The 18,993-nt window shown below is 40.9% G+C and overlaps 1 protein-coding gene across 1 annotated transcript in view; it reads left to right on the top strand.

Moving 5' to 3' along the window:
* The first annotated feature begins 3,165 nt into the window (after positions 1 to 3,165).
* LOC127632144 (leucine-rich repeat and fibronectin type III domain-containing protein 1-like) overlaps positions 3,166 to 18,993 on the top strand; it is a 135,698-nt gene continuing 119,870 nt past the window's right edge. The window contains exon 1 of the mRNA XM_052110721.1: positions 3,166 to 3,805. The gene's annotated coding sequence lies outside the window, so the exon portion shown is untranslated. The remainder of the gene's footprint in view (positions 3,806 to 18,993) is intronic.

Here is an 18,993-nt window from a genome sequence, read left to right as displayed (position 1 = left end):
AGATAGATAGATAGATAGATGACAGACAGACAGAACAGACAGACAGACAGACAGACACTTTCGAAACTTTCCGCTGTCGGATATTTTCTAGAGCGCACACACTCAGCGTGCAACATACATGGAGCTGATCATTTAACATACAATTAACAATGACGGTGAAAACTAAAAACATTATTTTACGTATAAAATGAGCTCTGAATAAGCACAAAAACACAAATAAATGAAAGTTTCAACAAATAAAATAACAGCAGTGTATCTAAAATTGGCTAGGCAATACACAACTAATCTGCATAATTTATTCATAACGTAAAGCAATTACTGGGAACTGGAAAAAAATCATTAAAAAAAATCCAAAAATCAAAGATCTGGGTTATAGTGACAAACTTATAATGGAAGTCAATGGGGGTTTAAAAGCAGAAATGTGAAGCTTATAATTTTATAAAAGCATTTAAATGAATTCTTCTGTTAAACTCGTGTATTATTTTAGCTGTAAAGTTGTTAAACATATATTTTTAATGGTTGTTTTAGGGTTTACCATATTGGCAATAAAGTAGTAAATTGGACATAACTTGGTGCTCTGGGTATCACCCCTGGAGTCGCGAGTTTGAATCCAGGGTGTGCTGAGTGACTCCAGCCAGGTCTCCTAAGCAACCAAATTGGCCCGGTTGCTAGGGAGGGTAGAGTCACATGGAGTAACCTCCTTGTGGTAGCTACCCAGATTAAGGTGAGTCACTACGCCACCATGAGGACTTAGAGCGCATTGGGAACTTGGCGCTCCAGATTGGGGTGAAAAAAGAAAATTGGACATAAAAGTAATCCATATGACTCCAGTGGTTTAATCCATGTATTCAAATAGGTGTGGGCTCTTCAAACACATTGTCACAGCCTGTGAAAAGAGTCATTATAAGTGCATCACTGTAACCCAGATTGAGCCACAAGCCTAAATTAATTTTGAGGTAATCAACATAATGACACAAATGCTGTCGATTGAGCTTGACTTGTATATAACATGAACACGACCGACTTAAAATGAGGTGAAGAAAAGCAGTTCCTATATCATTTGGGTGACGAGTACAATTAAGCCTACCTAAAATTATACAGTATATAAGATGAGGGCTGAAATCAACTGAAATTGACGGTGAGGATAAGAACACTGACACTGGCCAACTAAATATGAATCTATATTTATATAGACATTTATTCTGTATATTGTTATTATCTGAGGACAGGTGGTTCATGAGTGATAATGAAATGTCACAACTCAGTACAGTTGTAACATTGTATCATCTCTTTTGAATTTCAGAGTGTAACTGTTTCTATTTTCACAACGTCTGATGGTTTTCACATTTTATTTTATATTGCCAAAATTATCCACAAATTGGGCTTTTTTCCACTCAAAAATGGAGGTGCATAAGCTCAAGTCAGTGAGGCCTATGATCAATAAAACCTGCGATAATTGAAAGAAATCAAATTGGCAAAAAGATCGAATCCAACATATGGTGGCAATACAGCATAATGAGAGATTTATAAGCAATTTTTAGAGGCCGGTCATTTTTGACCGGGAACACCAAAAGTGTAACAAGGCGAAATATTAAATTATATGTGTATATATATATATATATTAGGGCTGTCGATTTAACACGTTAATTCCGTGCGATTAATTTAATAAAAAATAACGCGTTCAAAAAATTTACGCGATTAATCGCAATGCCCCCTGGACCATAATAAGGAAGATCCTCAGAAATGCACGCTTGTAGTACCACCTGTTTACTCCAGGGGGCAGTAAGTGCAACTTCAGCTGTATCAGCAACGCACAGTTTATCCAGTGATAAAAACACTTCAGCAGAACAACACAAACATGTGTTACATTCTTGCGTTCAAAACAAAGACTGTAAAAAAAGATGGCCGACACCCCTTCGCTGTTTTCCATTGGTGAGAACTGAAGCCGCCAGTGTCCCGATATGGCGCTGACATCTTGGGACTTGAGTCTGCGCAGTTGCGATTTCGGGACCAGACCTGCGTAGTAGTGAGCAGGAAGTAAAGCCGCGAAATCAAGGCCCCGCCCTCACTCTCGCTGAATCGATCGCAAGGACACGCCCCTGCACTTTTGACTTATGACGGTGTGAAATAATTAATTATAGAAATTTAGATATTACATTTAAAGCTCCAATCTCCTCAGTCCTCCGAAGATCCCGAAAAAAAGTCAGTTGGTGCTTCAGTGACTACTTCGCTCAGAGAACCTGTCAATCACAGCTGTCAATCATGATGTCACAGCACCGTTTTTATAGCATCAAATAACTAAAAACAAACTTATTTTGAAAACAAACACTTGAAATGACATCAACGTGATAGAAACGACAGTAAATGACAGAAACTATCTTTGGAAAAAAGATATGTGAAGTGTAATTTAATTGTTTAGTTGGTCTCACGTCCCGTTGAATAACATGGAGAGGCGGGGTTTATGACCTATACTAGGACCAGCCACCGGGGGGCGATCAAGACGTTTTGGCTTCACTTTTGAGGGCTTGTGCGGCACACTTGGTTCAAAACACTTAATGAAGTGCAAACCCCAACTAAGAGATCTCAAGATGTTTTCTAAGTATTAAACTATATTTAACTTGACACAGTGACCTAAACATGTATGTTTATGACGCAACGCACCCGAGACGCTACACAAGCATGTCTGACGCAGGTGTACCTTGACGGTCCTTAAACAAGCCCTCATAATAAATCTCCAACTTATATATATATATATATATTGTGATACCCTGTGTGAGCTATGTCAGTAAGTATTAGTCCAATAGGATAACATTAACTAGCATTTGCAGGCTCTTTCCTCTTCGGGTCAAAATGACCAGAACTCAACATGAGGATAAAGAACATTGTTGAATTGTAACTGTTTCTATTTTCACACGGTGTGATGGTCAGATTCCGTTATTGCCACGTGTGCAAATCAATCTCTCGTCCTCTCACACACTTCAGAGACACAGAGAAGTGTTGTGTCGATCCGGTTGGCTCGGCCGTGAGTGGACTGTTACCGAGTGTTCTGACGGCGGAGGGAGGGACACGCAGTCCGGATGCTCCTTCACGAGGAGAAGAGCAACACACCAACGACTCCAATGCGGTGCCAAATGTTTCTAATTCCGTTTCTGCGCCCCGATTCCCGCAGGATGCAGTTCGGGTGGAAATGAGCCGATGAAATAAACGTAGGCGGGATCCCGTCTGCATTCGGTACCGGATTTATGACGAGCTCCGTCGAGCGATATCTGTATTCTGAAGCAACTGGATGGGCTGAACTGCCGGTGTGAATGCACGCATTGTCCTCGCGTCTTCCCCGTGCATAGTGTTCTTTATCGGGAGGGATTTGATCGACATGTATCCCTCACGGGGTCTTATTTTAAAGTCCTAAAGGAAGCCAGATTACACATTTTAAACCCCAAGTGTTTTTCCAATGAGTCCTTCTGTGTTTTTGGGGAGCTAATAGGCTCGTTTTGGATTAAATCAACTTTATTGATGATCAGTTTTGGGACTGGAAGGTCTGTTTTAATGGGCTCGAATCAAATGAACCGTTTGGGCAAAAGAATTCGGAAAATCGGCACATTCTGCATTGTTGAATGAGATTGTCCTGGTGCATTTAAAACGTTTATTATTGTAAAAAAAAATAAAAATTAAGTATTGCATTTATCCCAGTGAGAACATTGTTACGGGACTCTGGACCCAGAGGAGGAGATTTAGACATCATCTTTGAAGATCTCGGACATCTTTGTGCTGAACTTGGGAATCGTTTGGATGCTGCGGGACAGAGGTAACACACTTGTTTCTGACATTTGGCAAAATATGCTGAAAACATGCTGTGGCTCAGTTGTTTGGCTAGATGCATTGATTTTTAGCAACAATGCCAGCTCGTTGTTTACTAACTCTAAACGACAGGGTTGATTTATGCCATATTGCGCTTTTGTGTTGGTGATGGTGTGTTGTTTTATTCATATTATTATGCAAACTAGGGTGTCAAGAAAATAAACATATTTTTAAGGTATTTGGGGATCATTTGGAGGTTTGGATACTCGTTCCTAGCCCAAAAAAATCCTCTTGGGTTCAGAGAGGACTCAATTGTGACCCTACTTGCTAAACTGAAATGGCTATTTTAGGAACCGATCGACTAGGATGATCATCTCAGAAGAGTTCCCATGCCTATATTATGAGAGATATCCCAACAGGGATCTTTTATGCATTTTATGCATTCCTTTCAAATGTTTTGACTTGGGTCAGTACGTCATTGTGCGCGTTAGAGACCCTAATGTGAGACTTAATGATAAAACTGCTTTGAAGAATGTGAGATTCAACTCTGAATCGACTCCTTGTCCTGTTATGTTGGAGCTTGAGATAGACCATTGGAAATACACATAGCTCTGGTCATTAGCTGCCAAACTTGCACTTTATACCCAAATGGTCTCTGGAATCACAATGGCAGTCCTTGCAGATGAGACACAGCTGGGATCAGCAATCATGGCCAGTGCTTATATAAAGATATGGCGGAGTTGTGCTTTTGGAAGGATGATGGTGCTCGTTAGCGGGACAGGTGGGAATTGCTGCATTTGTGAGTGACGCAAAGAATTTTGGCACGGTTAAACAGCGTGTAGGATTGTTTTAGTGATCAAATAAACGGATGCAGAATGAGTCCCGGAGATGCCGGTGCTGGTTTGGGGTGTGTCTGCGGAGAGAGCGCCAAGTGGAGCAGCGGCCGCTGGGGGCCACTGGCACATAACGCACACGCACAGATAAACTGGACGTGCTGAAGGCAGAAGCCTGGCCCCCCCCCATTGCCCCCCATTGCCCAGAAGGTCCCAGAAACCATAATGGATTCCTGATAGATTCTAAATAAGCCGTCTAAACAGTGGCCTCAAAGCATTTAGACACAAATGTTATGGCATGACCGTGTCTAAAACAATTTTTATCCTCTTTTCTCCCAATTTGGAACGCCCAATTCCCAGCGCATAGTAGGTCCTCGTGGTGGCGCGGTTGCTCGCCTCAATCCGGGTGGTGGAGGACGAGTCTCAGTTGCGTCCGCTTCTGAGAGCGTCAATCCGCACATCTTATCACGTGACTCGTTGTGCATGACACCGTGGAGACTCACAGCATGTGGAGGCTCATGCTACTCTCCACGATCCACACACAACTCACCACACGCCCCATTGAGAGCGAGAACCCCTAATCACCACCACGAGGAGGTTACCCCATGTGACTCTACCCTCCCTAGCAACCGGGCCAATTTGGTTACCCCATGTGACTCTACCCTCCCTAGCAACCGGGCCAATTTGGTTACCCCATGTGACTCTACCCTCCCTAGCAACCGGGCCAATTTGGTTGCTAAGGAGATCTGGCTGGAGTCACTCGCCACACCCTGGATTCGAACTCGAGACTCCAGCGGTGATACTCAGGGTCTTTACTCGCTGACCAAGGTATAATAATATAATAATGAAATATTATTTAAATAGTTAATTATTTATACGTCATAGTAGGTATTCTCGTGGTACTGCCTTTTCATTTTTATATTTTTATAAAAAAAAATAATTGTGCAACAGTATAAAAATGACTATCTTACGGTAATGAGATTCATTGTGAAAACAATGGGAATAGTTCAAGTAAAACATCAGGACGTGTTGCAAATTGGACTAAAATGGGCTTAAGTGCCCTAAAAATAATGTCACAATGCAAAAAACATCTAAATGGTCCCAATGTAGTGAAATGTCAAATTCCCCATTTCGGCGGCCCTCAATAGTTCGAAAAATGCCAATAAACAGCAAAATCATGTTTTGCTTTAAATGTATTGATGTGCACATGCTTCTGTGAGGGTAAGGGTTAGGGTTAGTGTTAGGGTGTGATGATATAGTTAGGTATATCCTTGCATGTCAAACCAACTTGTGAGGACATTTTCAGCCGTCCACCCTTACTCTGAAATTGGCCAAATCATGTTTTTCAATTCTCTTCAAATGGACTCACCCTTATGCTATCTCAAACTCGTAGGACTATCTTGTGCACGCTTCTGTCATGAAAGTACCAAGGAGACTTGATGATGTCAAGATTCATTCTCTCTCATTCAAAACTGATCATATCGCTCCAGAAGACATGGATTAAACCACTTGAGTCGTAGACTACCTGGATGCTGCCTTTATGTTTTATGGACCCTATTGATATGGATATAAATCATCATGTATCCTTGGAATTATCTTAACTTGTGTTGCACAGATGAAAGAGAGTCATAAGAGTTTCAAATGGCACAATGGTGAATAAATGATGGGAGAATGATTATTTTGGGAGACCGAGGCTATGGGTTAGGATTGGAGGTAGGAAATGGCACATTTTCATGACCCACTTAAAATGAGACTATTGTGTCTATGAGATGTCCTCGCTAATATAGTCAAGCAAACATGTGTGTAGCAGAAAAGCAGGTCTCATTAGTCAGTCTCTTTGCCCACCAGTCTGTATAGTTTGTCTTTACAATTAGCATTCCTGACTCAAGAGTACACACACACACACACACACACACACACACACACACACACACACACACACTCGACAGCACTCTCTGATGACTCTTTCCTCAACCCTTGCATGAGTGTCTATTGTAATACTATAATTACCATGTAAACAAAAGTCTGATGAAATGTGGCATTTGTAGAGCTGCCTCCAAATTTCACTGATCCATTTGAAAAACGATGATGTGATAAACAACTAGAATATGATTGGCAGCAGATTTGCCACGGATGGATTCACTATTCTCCAGCTGCAACACGAGATGCTAGAAAAGCTCATTTAGATCCAACAAATCCACGTTTTGTGCATCTTGAGCTCTGAAACACAACATACACTGACACCCTGATTATTGACTGCGGGATTAACACGCTGATGACTGCAGAATATTTCATTCGCGCAGATAAACGGCTCTTGGCGATCTAAGAGATCCTTTGGTCCTCGTTAATTCGCTTTATTCTCACGTGGCATAAGTGGCTCTGTGCGGTCAATGCCGATGAAATGGATTATCCTTTTCACAAGCATGCATATTAGATTTAGCTTTAATGATAAGTACAAAGCTTTGGGGCTGGCTACAAAAACAGATAATAATTCTGTTCTGGTTGCGGCAACACAAACAGCCGCTGGGCTTAACGCATAAAGTGCCTCTCCGATTGTGTTCCTATCATGTCTAATTCAGACGCAGCGTGTTTTTGCCATTTCTGTTCTGTTCATCACCATTTCTAAATGGGTGGATGGGATTTTTAAGAGCATTAATGCATCACGTAAGATGCCAGTGGAAGTAATAGAGTTTGCAGGTTGGTTCGCGTGGTAGAGGCTGGTATTTTGTGCAGGTTTGGGGCTAATTAAGATGTTTTCTCTGGTGTCAAGTGTTGGGTAGAGAGGCTGATGTTCGATCTCAATGAGAACCTGAGTCGGGACAGTCCCCGCACAGAGGATTTGAAGTGACGATTCACTTGGAATTAACACGTAAAAGTCAGTTATCAGTCAGACCTATTTTCCTAGTCTTTACCTTTTGCAGGGAAACATTTAACAGGCAAAGACGTCCCGAAGCCTTATTACTTTTCAACCCGACTTCTTTAACCTGTTGATACGCAAACCCCCCCGTATGCGGTGGTGACATCACTCTGCTTACATGTAATATATAATTGACCGTCTATAAATGTAATTAATGTTAACATTATACATCTATTCAAAGGTTTAAGGGTTCAACATTGATATTCGATCTCTGTTTCACGATAGCAATCCTCCAGAAACAGTGATTGAGTTATTTGTGCAGGAGTACAAATGAAAACATGCAATATCAAAACGGGACTTTTATTATGAAATCACGATCGCCAGATGAATCCAGTTCAACACACTCGGGTCAATCGTCCATGACAAGCGTTCATTAATAACATCCAATAGCACTTTAGTCCATAAAAGTGATAAATGTGAGAACTATTGATATATTCTCCATTGTTTACATGAGATCTCGCCTTCGTCATCGTTCTTCAACAAACTGCAATCTGAGCAGCATTCATGATGTAAAACTGTTTATGATCTGATATATTAGAGTCTCATAAACAAAACCAGCCCGTCTCCAAAGTCTATTTATAAAAATGTGGCATAGTTTTATTCATAATAGTCGAGCAGTGCCGTCAGATTTAGTGTCGTCTTGAGAGGCGGAGCCTTAATTTTACTCTTTAGGCTTCCAGCGATTTTACAGAGATTAAAGCTGCAGGAGCCTCATTTATTATTCAATCATCTTCAAATATGAAACGTAACTTCTTTAGACTCGTGACTTTGAGAACATTGTATTTCTGGGTTGTCTTTGCACTTTTATTATAGTTTTTTTAGATTATAAAAGCATGTTCAGCACAAAATATTTCCATTACTATAAACTTCAGCTTCTCTCACTTTAAATAATAACAACATATATTAATTCTGAAATGTGGGAAATAAAGCCCAAAGTGTCTCTTTCAAAAGATACTACAACTGTGTCCATGCTCCAAAGGGTCCCATAAATACAAGCATTTAAGCTCAGGTGTGTCATTTTCATGATTTGTGCTCAAAAAGGGGGCGTTCATCAACAGGTTAACCAGCTCGCTCCATTCAGATATGCATTGGCAACTTTACTCAATCAAGTCAATTCCAAATGGATAACATGAAGTTTTGTTCCTGTATACTCATTGAATATCCTGTTTACTAGGAAACACATCCGATTACTTCCATCGTACTTCGGGGTAGGGATTTGTTCTAATACATGTTGAGTGCACTTGTTGCAAATGATGTTTGCAAAACACAAATGGTACAAAGACATCTCAAATAAATCAACTAAAGCATAATCGATGAGGCTCATGAGTGGTTTTTCCAAGGCTGGCTCAAAGAAATGGTAATAATTCTGCGACGAGTCTCTTGTATGCGCGCGGCTCGTTTCCCGTGTTGACTGAAGGTGAAGCATTTATCTATGAGTGTTATTGGCTGATGAGGCATCAAGGAAACGCTTTAAGCTGCTTTGTGAAATGCAAAAATCGCTTTCAGCGGAGGATAAGAGGGAGATAATATCAGATAAATCCTGGGGCATGTGTTAGCATGCAGCATTAGCCGTTTAATAGCACGTGGATTGCGGTTTGACAGATTGGGATCAGATAGCCGCCAGCCGTTTACAGCAGCGCTGTCTTAATCATCAACGGTTAGCAGTTGTTTAAGATGCTAGCAGAGACCGATCGCAGAAACATTGTGCAGGCTTTTTTGATATTCTGGGCACAAATTCCCCCATGGCTGCAACAGAAGTCTGCAATGGGTTGATAACTCGCTCGCTGTCAGTTCCTGTTGCGGATGGCGAGGGAAGCTACATGTTCCGCTTCAGAAGCTCTTCTCTGTCTTGGTACGTTTTGACACTTCAGGAATGATTTAAAAGTTCTGCGGGAAAACATTGACATTTTCCAGAGACGGTAAGAGAGAGGCAACTAATTAAGATAGAAAAAGACAAATATATCGATGTGCTGTTTGCTGGATGGGAGTAGGGGAGGATCATAGTATCACTAATCCTTCATCTAATCTAAAGCATCGCCATGACAACTGCATCATGTCCCACATAACTTCAGCAACTTTTAACGACCAACTGAGCTTGATTATCATCTCAAATTTATTTTAGCTTCATAATGCAAATTTACATTTTCTGAAGAAGCAGTAAATGCGATCCGAGGTAAAGAGGGTTCGATTTTAAGTATTTAAATGTTTTAAAATGTTCAAAAGCTTGTTTTCTGACAGTGAACTCGGCATTGGAGAAATAGTTCTGATAGTTTATAGTCATGAGAAAAGTCTAGAACATTCTGAGGATCATTCAGCCGACTTTATTCATCTACAGAACAGGGTACGGCTCATTGAAGTTTGTGTAAAGGCATATATAGGTCTAAAAATAAATATATTTTCATTTGGTAATTCATTTTTTTAATTTAACGCTTTTTTCGTTTGGTCGTTTATTTTTTTTAATTTAATACTTTTTCGTTTCGTCGTTTACTTTTTTAATTTAATGCTTTTTTCATTTGGTCGTTTACTTTTTTAATTTAATGCTTTTTTCATTTGGTCGTTTGTTTTTTTTATTTAATGCTTTTTTTCATTTACATTTCTGCATTTGGCAGATGCTTTTATCCAAAGTGACTTACAGAGCCCTTATTACATGGGACAATCCCCCCGGAGCAACCTGGAGTTAAGTGTCTTACTCAAGGACACAATGGTGGTGGCTGTGGGGATCAAACCAGCAACCTTCTGAGTACCAATGTATTATACAGAGCACTTATTACAGGGACAATCCCCCCGGAGCAACCTGAAGTTAAGTGTCTTGCTCAAGGACACAATGGGGGTGGCTGTAGGGATCAAACCAGCAACCTTCTGATTACCAGTTATGTTCTTTAGCCCACTACGCCACCAGGATTTTGCCTGCATTTTTTCAAATGTAAAACTAAGCAATAATTTAATAGAGTTGGGCTGAAAGTGATTTTCTTCCTAATATTGTGTTTTTATTTTTTATTTAAAACATCTTTGTGCACAGAAATTATGTTTTTTGTATTGAGGGCTAATTCCATGACTGCCGTCTATTAGTGTGAAAAAGCAAAACGGTGGCCATTCATTTGTTCAATGTGCAGGAGATATTTGTGTTGCAATCCTGGAAGTGTCACGTTTGCAGATCGGCTCTATATGCCTTAAAGATCAATCCATATCACGTACAGTAAATTGTATACTTTCAATACTGTCGTCATGGTAACACAGGCTAATGATTGGAGAAAACTCTGTCATGTGACACTACATTTTTGCATTAATGCAAATTTTATAGACAAAAAGTGTTTCCAAACCATTTTTTCGCGACATTTGATGTATCGACAAAGTTTATGCACTTCAGTTAAACGGAAAAAAACGATGTCGACATTTGTGACATTTTAGCAATAATGTGCGTCTCCATCAGCTTTAATTTGATGCGCTATAACTTTTTTTATTTGACGTCATTTCCAATCATGATGTAATTTTGCCAAAGTATGCAAGACATTGTGAAGAATATTATTAACATTGTGAATTGAGTATTTAGGATACAATATTAGCTATGAAATTAGCCTTAGCAAGACCGAGCAGAGGAGAGGAGGAGCTAACTCCTAGAGCAGGACGGGACCTAAACTGGTGGTGTTGGGGTGGAGGTGGGTGAAAGCGAAGCAAAGGAAGACTGTGGGGCCTTTAAGACATAAGATAGATCATGATTGGATGAGATGACAGAGATTAATGAATGAATGACATGATGCTACCAAGAGTCCTCCGCAAGAACTATCACTTACACTCTCACCTGTAAATAACATAAAGCAGTCCTGCCCAGAGATAGTCAAAATATATGTACCACGGTATAAACAGTATAGCAAAACCCAAATCCGATGGCTAACATGTACTGTCAAATGGTAACTGCCTTACCACCCAGCACTGCTTGGAGGGTTGGATGTAATGAACAAGAGCACCAGAGGAGAGAGAGAGTGAGAGAGAGAGTGAGAGAGAGAGAGAGAGAGAGAGAGAGAGAGAGAGAGCAAGAGAGAGAAACGCAGGAGGGCAAGAAGGAGAAATTGAGATGCAGAATAAATGCAATGGTCGCATGGCTGTTGAGCTGTCAGGCAGGCGGTTTACAGGGAGAGTCAATCTGTCCTTGAGCTTTACCAATCCGCAGGGTATGTCACGCCTGTCAAAGATGCCATTCATGTGGAAATGAGTGTGAACGAAAGAAAAAAACAACTCCAGGTTCACTTTGACACGTGTCTGTTTCCTCCAGCCAAAATCAATCCAGAGGGAGCACAGAGAAAGACAGATATACCTTTGATAGTGTCCCAGTGTTGGTGCCCAATCTGCCCTGTTCCCACCGAAGAAATGGTGGATCTGCTGACAAGGGGGGCACATTAATAAGAAGTTGTAGTATAGTGTAAATGGACTGTATGCAATGAATTAGAAGAACAGAAATATGGACTTAACGTTTTTGTGCATTAACTGCATGCTTGTTGAATGGGATGGTAACCCCCCAATAATCAAAACAAGCAAGTGCAACCCCCCCAATATTATACCATGATCAATGGAAACATGTAAATGCTTCACACTGCCACCCTGCAAGTTGAGAGTGGTTTGAATCGTTCCAGAGATCCATTTGTCATTGAATAATGTCCCTTTTAACCCCTTACACCCTGAAGATGGGAGGAGCTGCTGATGCGGGATAAAAAGCAAGGAGCAAGTGACTAAAATCCAAGTCCAGAGCTGGATATTATTTCATCGGGGAGCGCATCTGACCCGACGTTGGCACACTGAAACAGCAATGTGTTAGACTTATAAAGCGACGGCTGATGCATGATTAGCTAATGGTGCGATGATGTACAGCTGCGAGTCTTCCCGCTAGAACTACGCAGCCCTTGCTTACAGTATCGCGCACCGTACAGCTCTGCTTGACCACCGTGTTTTCCGTTTTATTGTTTTGAACGTGCCAGTTCGGGGTCAGTTTGAGTTCAGACTGAGAAGATGAGAAACGCTCGACGACTTCAGGCAGCACATGCTAATTTAATTTGAGACGCTCCCCGATCTCTCATTCATTCAACCCTCCCTCTACTCATTTCCCAAATGCACGAGAGATAAATACTTGAATGTATTCCCATGAAACCCAAATTATTTCCCAAGAGCACTTGTTTTAAGGAATATTAATTAAAGTATATTCCTCATTTGCACAGTGGCTTCTACACTGAATCAACACACACACACACACACACACACACACACACACACACACACACACACACACACACACACACACACACACACACATGATGATTGTACAAACACCCAGATATGCACACAGACACACTGGCAAGTCCATGTGTGTTGTCTGAGTGTCACTGGCTGTGATTGTTGGGCTTAATGTCCATCTGTTCCTGACACCTAACAAGAGCTTTTGGTGCAGACGGCAGAGTTTGGTTCGTTTGTACGTCAGTTTCTGCCTGAATAGGTTGCCTGTGGTTCAGTTAATGTGGACTCCGGCATGGTTCACAATTAGCATGAACACTTATTTTAACCTTTTTAAAGCTGTCAAATCAGGGTGTCCATGCAGAAAAACCCAGTTAAAACCATTTTCTGATGGCAGCTGACTTAAACTGTGCCTAGCTGGTACAAGATGGTCATTTATGGCCATTATCTAGTACAAGATGTCGGGATAGTAGAGATGGGCTTATCGAGTAGTTTCAAAACAAGCTAACTTTAACTCATTTTGCATTTCTTTTGGAAAAATCCAATAAACATAATGCTGTAATTACATTTCATTGCAATTCTCACGGCTTTAATGACTCTTTGTTGAGAGAGTCAGAGAGAAAGTACAGTATTAATCAGGGTTCCCTACGGCAGGCAGTTGCACAAAGGGTGTAGTATTCTTAATAGTTGATCACATGTGCACATCCCTACTTGATAGTTGATCATCTGGACTACCAGCTAATGGCACTGAGCAATAAAGCTAAGCAGGGTTGAGCCTGGCCAGTAGCTGGATGGGAGACCCCCCTCCTGGGGAAAACCAAGGTTGCTGCTGGAAATGGTATTATGGAGGCCAGCAGGGGGTGCTCACCCTACGGTCTGTGTGGGTCCTAATGCCCCAGTATAGTGACGGGGACACTATACTGTAAAAAAGGCACCGTCCTTTGGATGAGATGTTAAACTGAGGTCCTGACTCTCTGTGGTCCCTAAAAATCCCTGGCCAAATTAGCCCCTATCTATCATGGCCTCGTATTAATCTCTATCCCTGAATTGGCTACATCACTCTACTCTCTCCTCCCCACCAATAGCTGGTGGGTGTCCTGGTGCACTATGGCTGCCATTGCATCATCATCCCTATGCTATGTAAAGTGCTTTGAGTGCTACTTACCTGCTCATGAGACTTTTATTTCGGATATTTGTCTTTATCATCCTAACGTTATTTATTTACTTATTTTTTTGAGGGGAGGGGCCAAGTTTTGTTGCTATTAGTGACATTCACTCTGATATGTTGATCACCTGTAACCATGGTTACACCGGTACTCCTCAAACCATCAGATTCATCCACGCAGAAGACCCAACTCACCTAATTACCAAAACAATGTTCCTCCGCAAGTAACTTGCAGTTCTATGCTTCAACCACTAGAGGGACAAAAGTTACATAGTGAAGCTTTAAAGGTTTCCCATGAATGTGGCAATACAAAAGAAAACTGTTTACATGAGTGTAAACTCATTCAGATGGGCAAGGAGGAGGCGAGAACCGGCTTGTCAATATTAAAAACTCAAAACAAAAAGCACAAACATAAACACACACATGACGGTCATGCACGTAATTCTCTGTCTCTAATTCTCATGCAAAAATCAGGTTAACAGTGTTGTTATGACAACAACACTATTTAGCATATTTACAAGTCCTTACATGCTTTCGACTTATTAAGTAAAACCTGTTAAAATTGTGCATGTCAAATAATTTCGTAAACCCACATTTGCTTCATCACGACATACAGATGATCAATTGCTCGTCTCCGACTAACGAACATCCCCTCCGATGTCATTCATCAAGACTGACGTTTGTGTCTGTTCCAGCTGTAGTATTCCGGCTGATGAAGCTGTTTCCTCTCTGCCAGCTTCCTCCAACAATCTGGGCGATTTTTCAGCACAGCTGCAGTGACACAGAAGCAGCGACCTTTGTTTTTATTGTTTCTCAACAGTGTTTTAAATGCAGTCGAGATCTTATAAAGCTCAACTAATCACTGTAGTGATTATGTTTGCCCACTATCTTCCCGGCTAAGTACACCATTTATCAGCCGCTGACAAACTTCCAAGGTGTTTCTGTTTGATGAATAACTTTTTAATTTGTACCTGGTGCTGAGCAATAATAAATAATAATCTGCCTTCTAGTACAAGACCGCAAGCCCATTCGCTCCTACAAGTCCTTCAATGCCTGACTTCACACGTCTTGAACAAAGTCGATGCTGGTTTAACTTGAGAGCATGTGTCAGATAATTCAATAACAGGACTCCGAGTTTCAGTCTGTGGCACGTGTCGTAGACTTTGGCAGCATGATTGGGAAAACTTCAGAACTGAAGATTGGGAATTTGAATAGGCCACACCCAACAGGGTGAGTAAAATGATGTAAAATGCATTTTTCTTAAATTATTAGAACATTTTTTTTCAAAACTAAGATCAATTCGGTCAAATTTTAAAATAAATTCAATTAAAAAAGTAAATAAATTAATTACAATAAAGCACCATAAAATGTCCACCACATTGTTTTGAGATAACTAGATAACTTTATATATATATATATTTGTGTGTGTGTGCGTGTGTGAGTGCACATGTTTGTGCTTGTGTGTGTGCTTGTGTGTGTGCTTGTGTGAGAGTGTGTGAGTGTGTGAGTGTGAGAGTGTGTGAGAGTGTGTGAGAGTGTGTGAGAGTGTGTGAGAGTGTGTGAGAGTGTGTGAGAGTGTGTGAGAGTGTGAGAGTGTGTGAGAGTGTGTGAGAGTGTGTGAGAGTGTGTGAGAGTGTGTGAGTGTGTGAGAGTGTGTGAGTGTGTGTGAGAGTGTGTGTGAGTGTGAGAGTGTGTGAGAGTGTGTGAGAGTGTGTGTGTGTGAGTGTGCGTGTGTGAGAGAGTGTGTGTATGTGTGAGCGTGCGTGTGTGAGAGAGTGTGTGTGTGTGTGAGTGTGCGTGTGTGAGAGTGTGTGAGAGTGTGTGTGTGTGAGTGTGCGTGTGTGAGAGAGTGTGTGTGTGTGAGTGTGCGTGTGTGAGAGAGTGTGTGTATGTGTGAGCGTGCGTGTGTGAGAGAGTGTGTGTGTGTGTGTGTGTGTGTGAGTGTGTGTGTGTGTGAGTGTGCGTGTGTGAGAGTGTGTGTGTGTGTGTGTGTGTGTGAGTGTGCGTGTGTGAGAGAGTGTGTGTGTGTGTGTGTGTGTGTGTGTGTGTGTGAGTGTGTATTTTTCACTTTGTGGGGACCAAATGTCCCCATAAGGATAGTAAAACCCGAAATTTTTGACCTTGTGGGGACATTTTGTCGGTCCCCATGAGGAAAACAGCTTATAAATCATACTAAATTATGTTTTTTGAAAATGTAAAAATGCAGAAAGTTTTCTGTGAGGGTTAGGTTTAGGGGTAGGGTTAGGTTTAGGGGATAGAATATAAAGTTTGTACAGTATAAAAACCATTATGTCTATGGAAAGTCCCCATAAAACATGGAAACACTACATGTGTGAGAGTGTGTGTGTGTGTGTGTGTGTGTGAGAGAGTGAGTGAGTGTGTGTGTGTGTGTGTGTGTGTGTGAGAGCGTGTGAGAGTGTGTGTGTGTGTGTGTGAGAGAGTGAGTGAGTGTGTGTGTGTGTGTGTGTGTGTGTGTGAGAGTGTGTGAGAGTGAGTGAGTGTGTGTGTGCGTGCGTGCGTGTTTATGTGTGTAAATATATGTAAAGTTTTAAACAATTAATTATATAATATATAAAGTTAATTAAATTTGAACATTTTGGGAAATTAAGCGTTCTATTTCTTTAAATAACGATTTGTATTTGTATTTTTTTGTTATATTAATATTTTTGGTTGTATAAATTAAAAACAATTAAATAAAAAAATATGTGTTTATTGATTCAAATTGAAGTGCCTAATTTATTACATTTAATTAAATATATTTGAATTAAAAACATTGAATATTATCATAACGCTTCTGGAAATTTTGTATGATAATTCATGCTGAAAAAGAAATTTAAAAAATGACAAAATATAATTATTATTAATACATTTTTTTTTTATTAACTCCATTCATGGAATGGGAATTCAGCATTCTGTTTGCTCCCTCAATCCAACTTCAGGAACTGAATCTCAAATCAACAATAAAAAACAAACAAGTGAACAATCAATGAACATTATTTGGACCAGGGGGATTTGAGCTCAACCAAATGATTATTAATACTGCCACACCATCACCGCTCATTATGCTCCTCTTGTCTGGATGGAGGCTGTGATGTTGTCATGGTGATGCAGGAGGTGTTATGTTATTATGCTGTGTCCAAGACGTCATGTTGCTGTGGCGATAAGGAATTGTTATGGTGATGGAACAGATGGAGTCTTGAGGGTTGGCGGGTTTATATTGTTGTTCAGTATTAATTTGAGGTCAGTGTTATTGTTTGTGTAGTGGATTACTCTCGGATCCAAACACTGAAAACTGACCGTGCAACAAAACAGTACGTAACGTAAATAGCGCTGTCCTGCCGTGACTCACTGATACTGCCTGGATTCGTTTATTTCAGTTAGCCACAGCACAAGATGCACATTTATTTTGCTCTCCTTTTCTGCATATCGCTGCCCCCTTTGGCATATCGCGCCGCCGTTTTGTGGCCCATTCTGCATAACACAGCGGCCCCTTTGACCTTATCGCAGCCCATTCGCACCATTTCGCAGCCGGCACAGTTCTCCCAATGGCCAGTCGGCCCCAAAGTGCGTCGGCCCACCGGGAAAATGCCCGATATGCCAGATTACCAGTCCAGCCCTGATCGAAGGGTAGGCTTAAAAGAAATAAGAGGGACTGGTGACATCAGATTAACAATACAAGTCGTTTCAGAGGCGGAGCAAGTTTTGAATTTGGTATTCCAGTAGTGGCGTGTCGTGCGGTTAACCGAATGTCAACTATCCGTGCACATCCCTAGTTTAAATACATATCTTTAGAAGCAATATAATAGGATTGGATGAGAAACAGAACAATATTTAAGACTGTATTTACTCTAAATCTCCACTTTCACTTTCACTTTCAGATGTAATAGTGAAAGTGGATATTTAGAGTTAAAAAAAAAGACTTCACTATTGATCTGATCACTTCTGAAGACATGGATTAAACCACTGGATTTCTTCTATGTTTCCTGTATATGACATTTTTGGAGCTTCAAAGTTCTGGTCACCATTCACTTTCATTGTATGGACCAACAGAGCTGAAATATTCTTCTAAAAACCTTCAAAATCACACATCTGTGATGGCATGAGGGTGAGTAGATGATGAGGGAGTTTTCATTTTTTGGTGTACTGTCCCTTTAAATATGGTCTATGTTTATTTCATGTTGACCTAACGTCTCCTGAACCTCTGAGCAATACGGTTTTCCTCTGGGATCCTGTTTGGTTAATTAATTAATTAATAAAGTAAACTCAACTGGATTGAGTTTATGCTGACATTTAAAGCAGCCCAAACTTATGTGAGAAAAATCCCGAAAGATTGACTGTCCTGAGTAGACGTGCCTCGTTCCCACGGTACTATAATCTGACATAATCATTTTAAAAAACTTCATAATGTGCGCAGCTTAAGCATTACGTTTTGGAAGCCGCAGAGTATTAACATAGAGCGGCTCGACTTAGAAGCTAGAAATCCATTTACGGGGCAAATGGCAGCGAAAGAGGACGGACGGAAAAAGACACAATAATGTAATATCGTAGAGTGTGCAATAAGGCCCCCGTGGGACACAGATTAGCTATCTGCACTAGGAAGGCGATGCACATTTGAGGAGCTGTAAGCACTTATTTGCTGGCTAAAACCCCTCACGTTAGAGTATTTGATGGCAGACGGCGTGTCTGCGATGATGCCGAGTGCCAAACAGTGATTTGTTCATCCGCCTTCAGATCAGACAGCATGACTGATGACAGATGATTGACACTTCTGAGTAAGCACTGTGGAGATTTAGTGAAAGTGAAAATGGAGATTTAGGGTAAAAAAAAAGACTTCACTATTGATCTTATCACTTCTGAAGACATGGATTCAACCACTGGATTTCTTCTATGTTTCCTGTATATGAGATTTTTGGAGCTTCAAAGTTCTGGTCACCATTCAGATCAGACAGACCAGACAGCATGACTGATGACAGATGACTGATTTGAGTGTGTCTGCACACTTCTGAGTAAGCACTCTGAAGGGCGCAGGACAGTATCATCTCATGCAACGTGCTCGTTTG

Source organism: Xyrauchen texanus, chromosome 38, assembly GCF_025860055.1.
Source record: "Xyrauchen texanus isolate HMW12.3.18 chromosome 38, RBS_HiC_50CHRs, whole genome shotgun sequence".
Lineage (NCBI taxonomy): Eukaryota > Metazoa > Chordata > Actinopteri > Cypriniformes > Catostomidae > Xyrauchen > Xyrauchen texanus.
The sequence above is the reverse complement of the archived record's forward strand: the minus strand, read 5'-3'. Positions and strand labels throughout refer to the sequence as shown.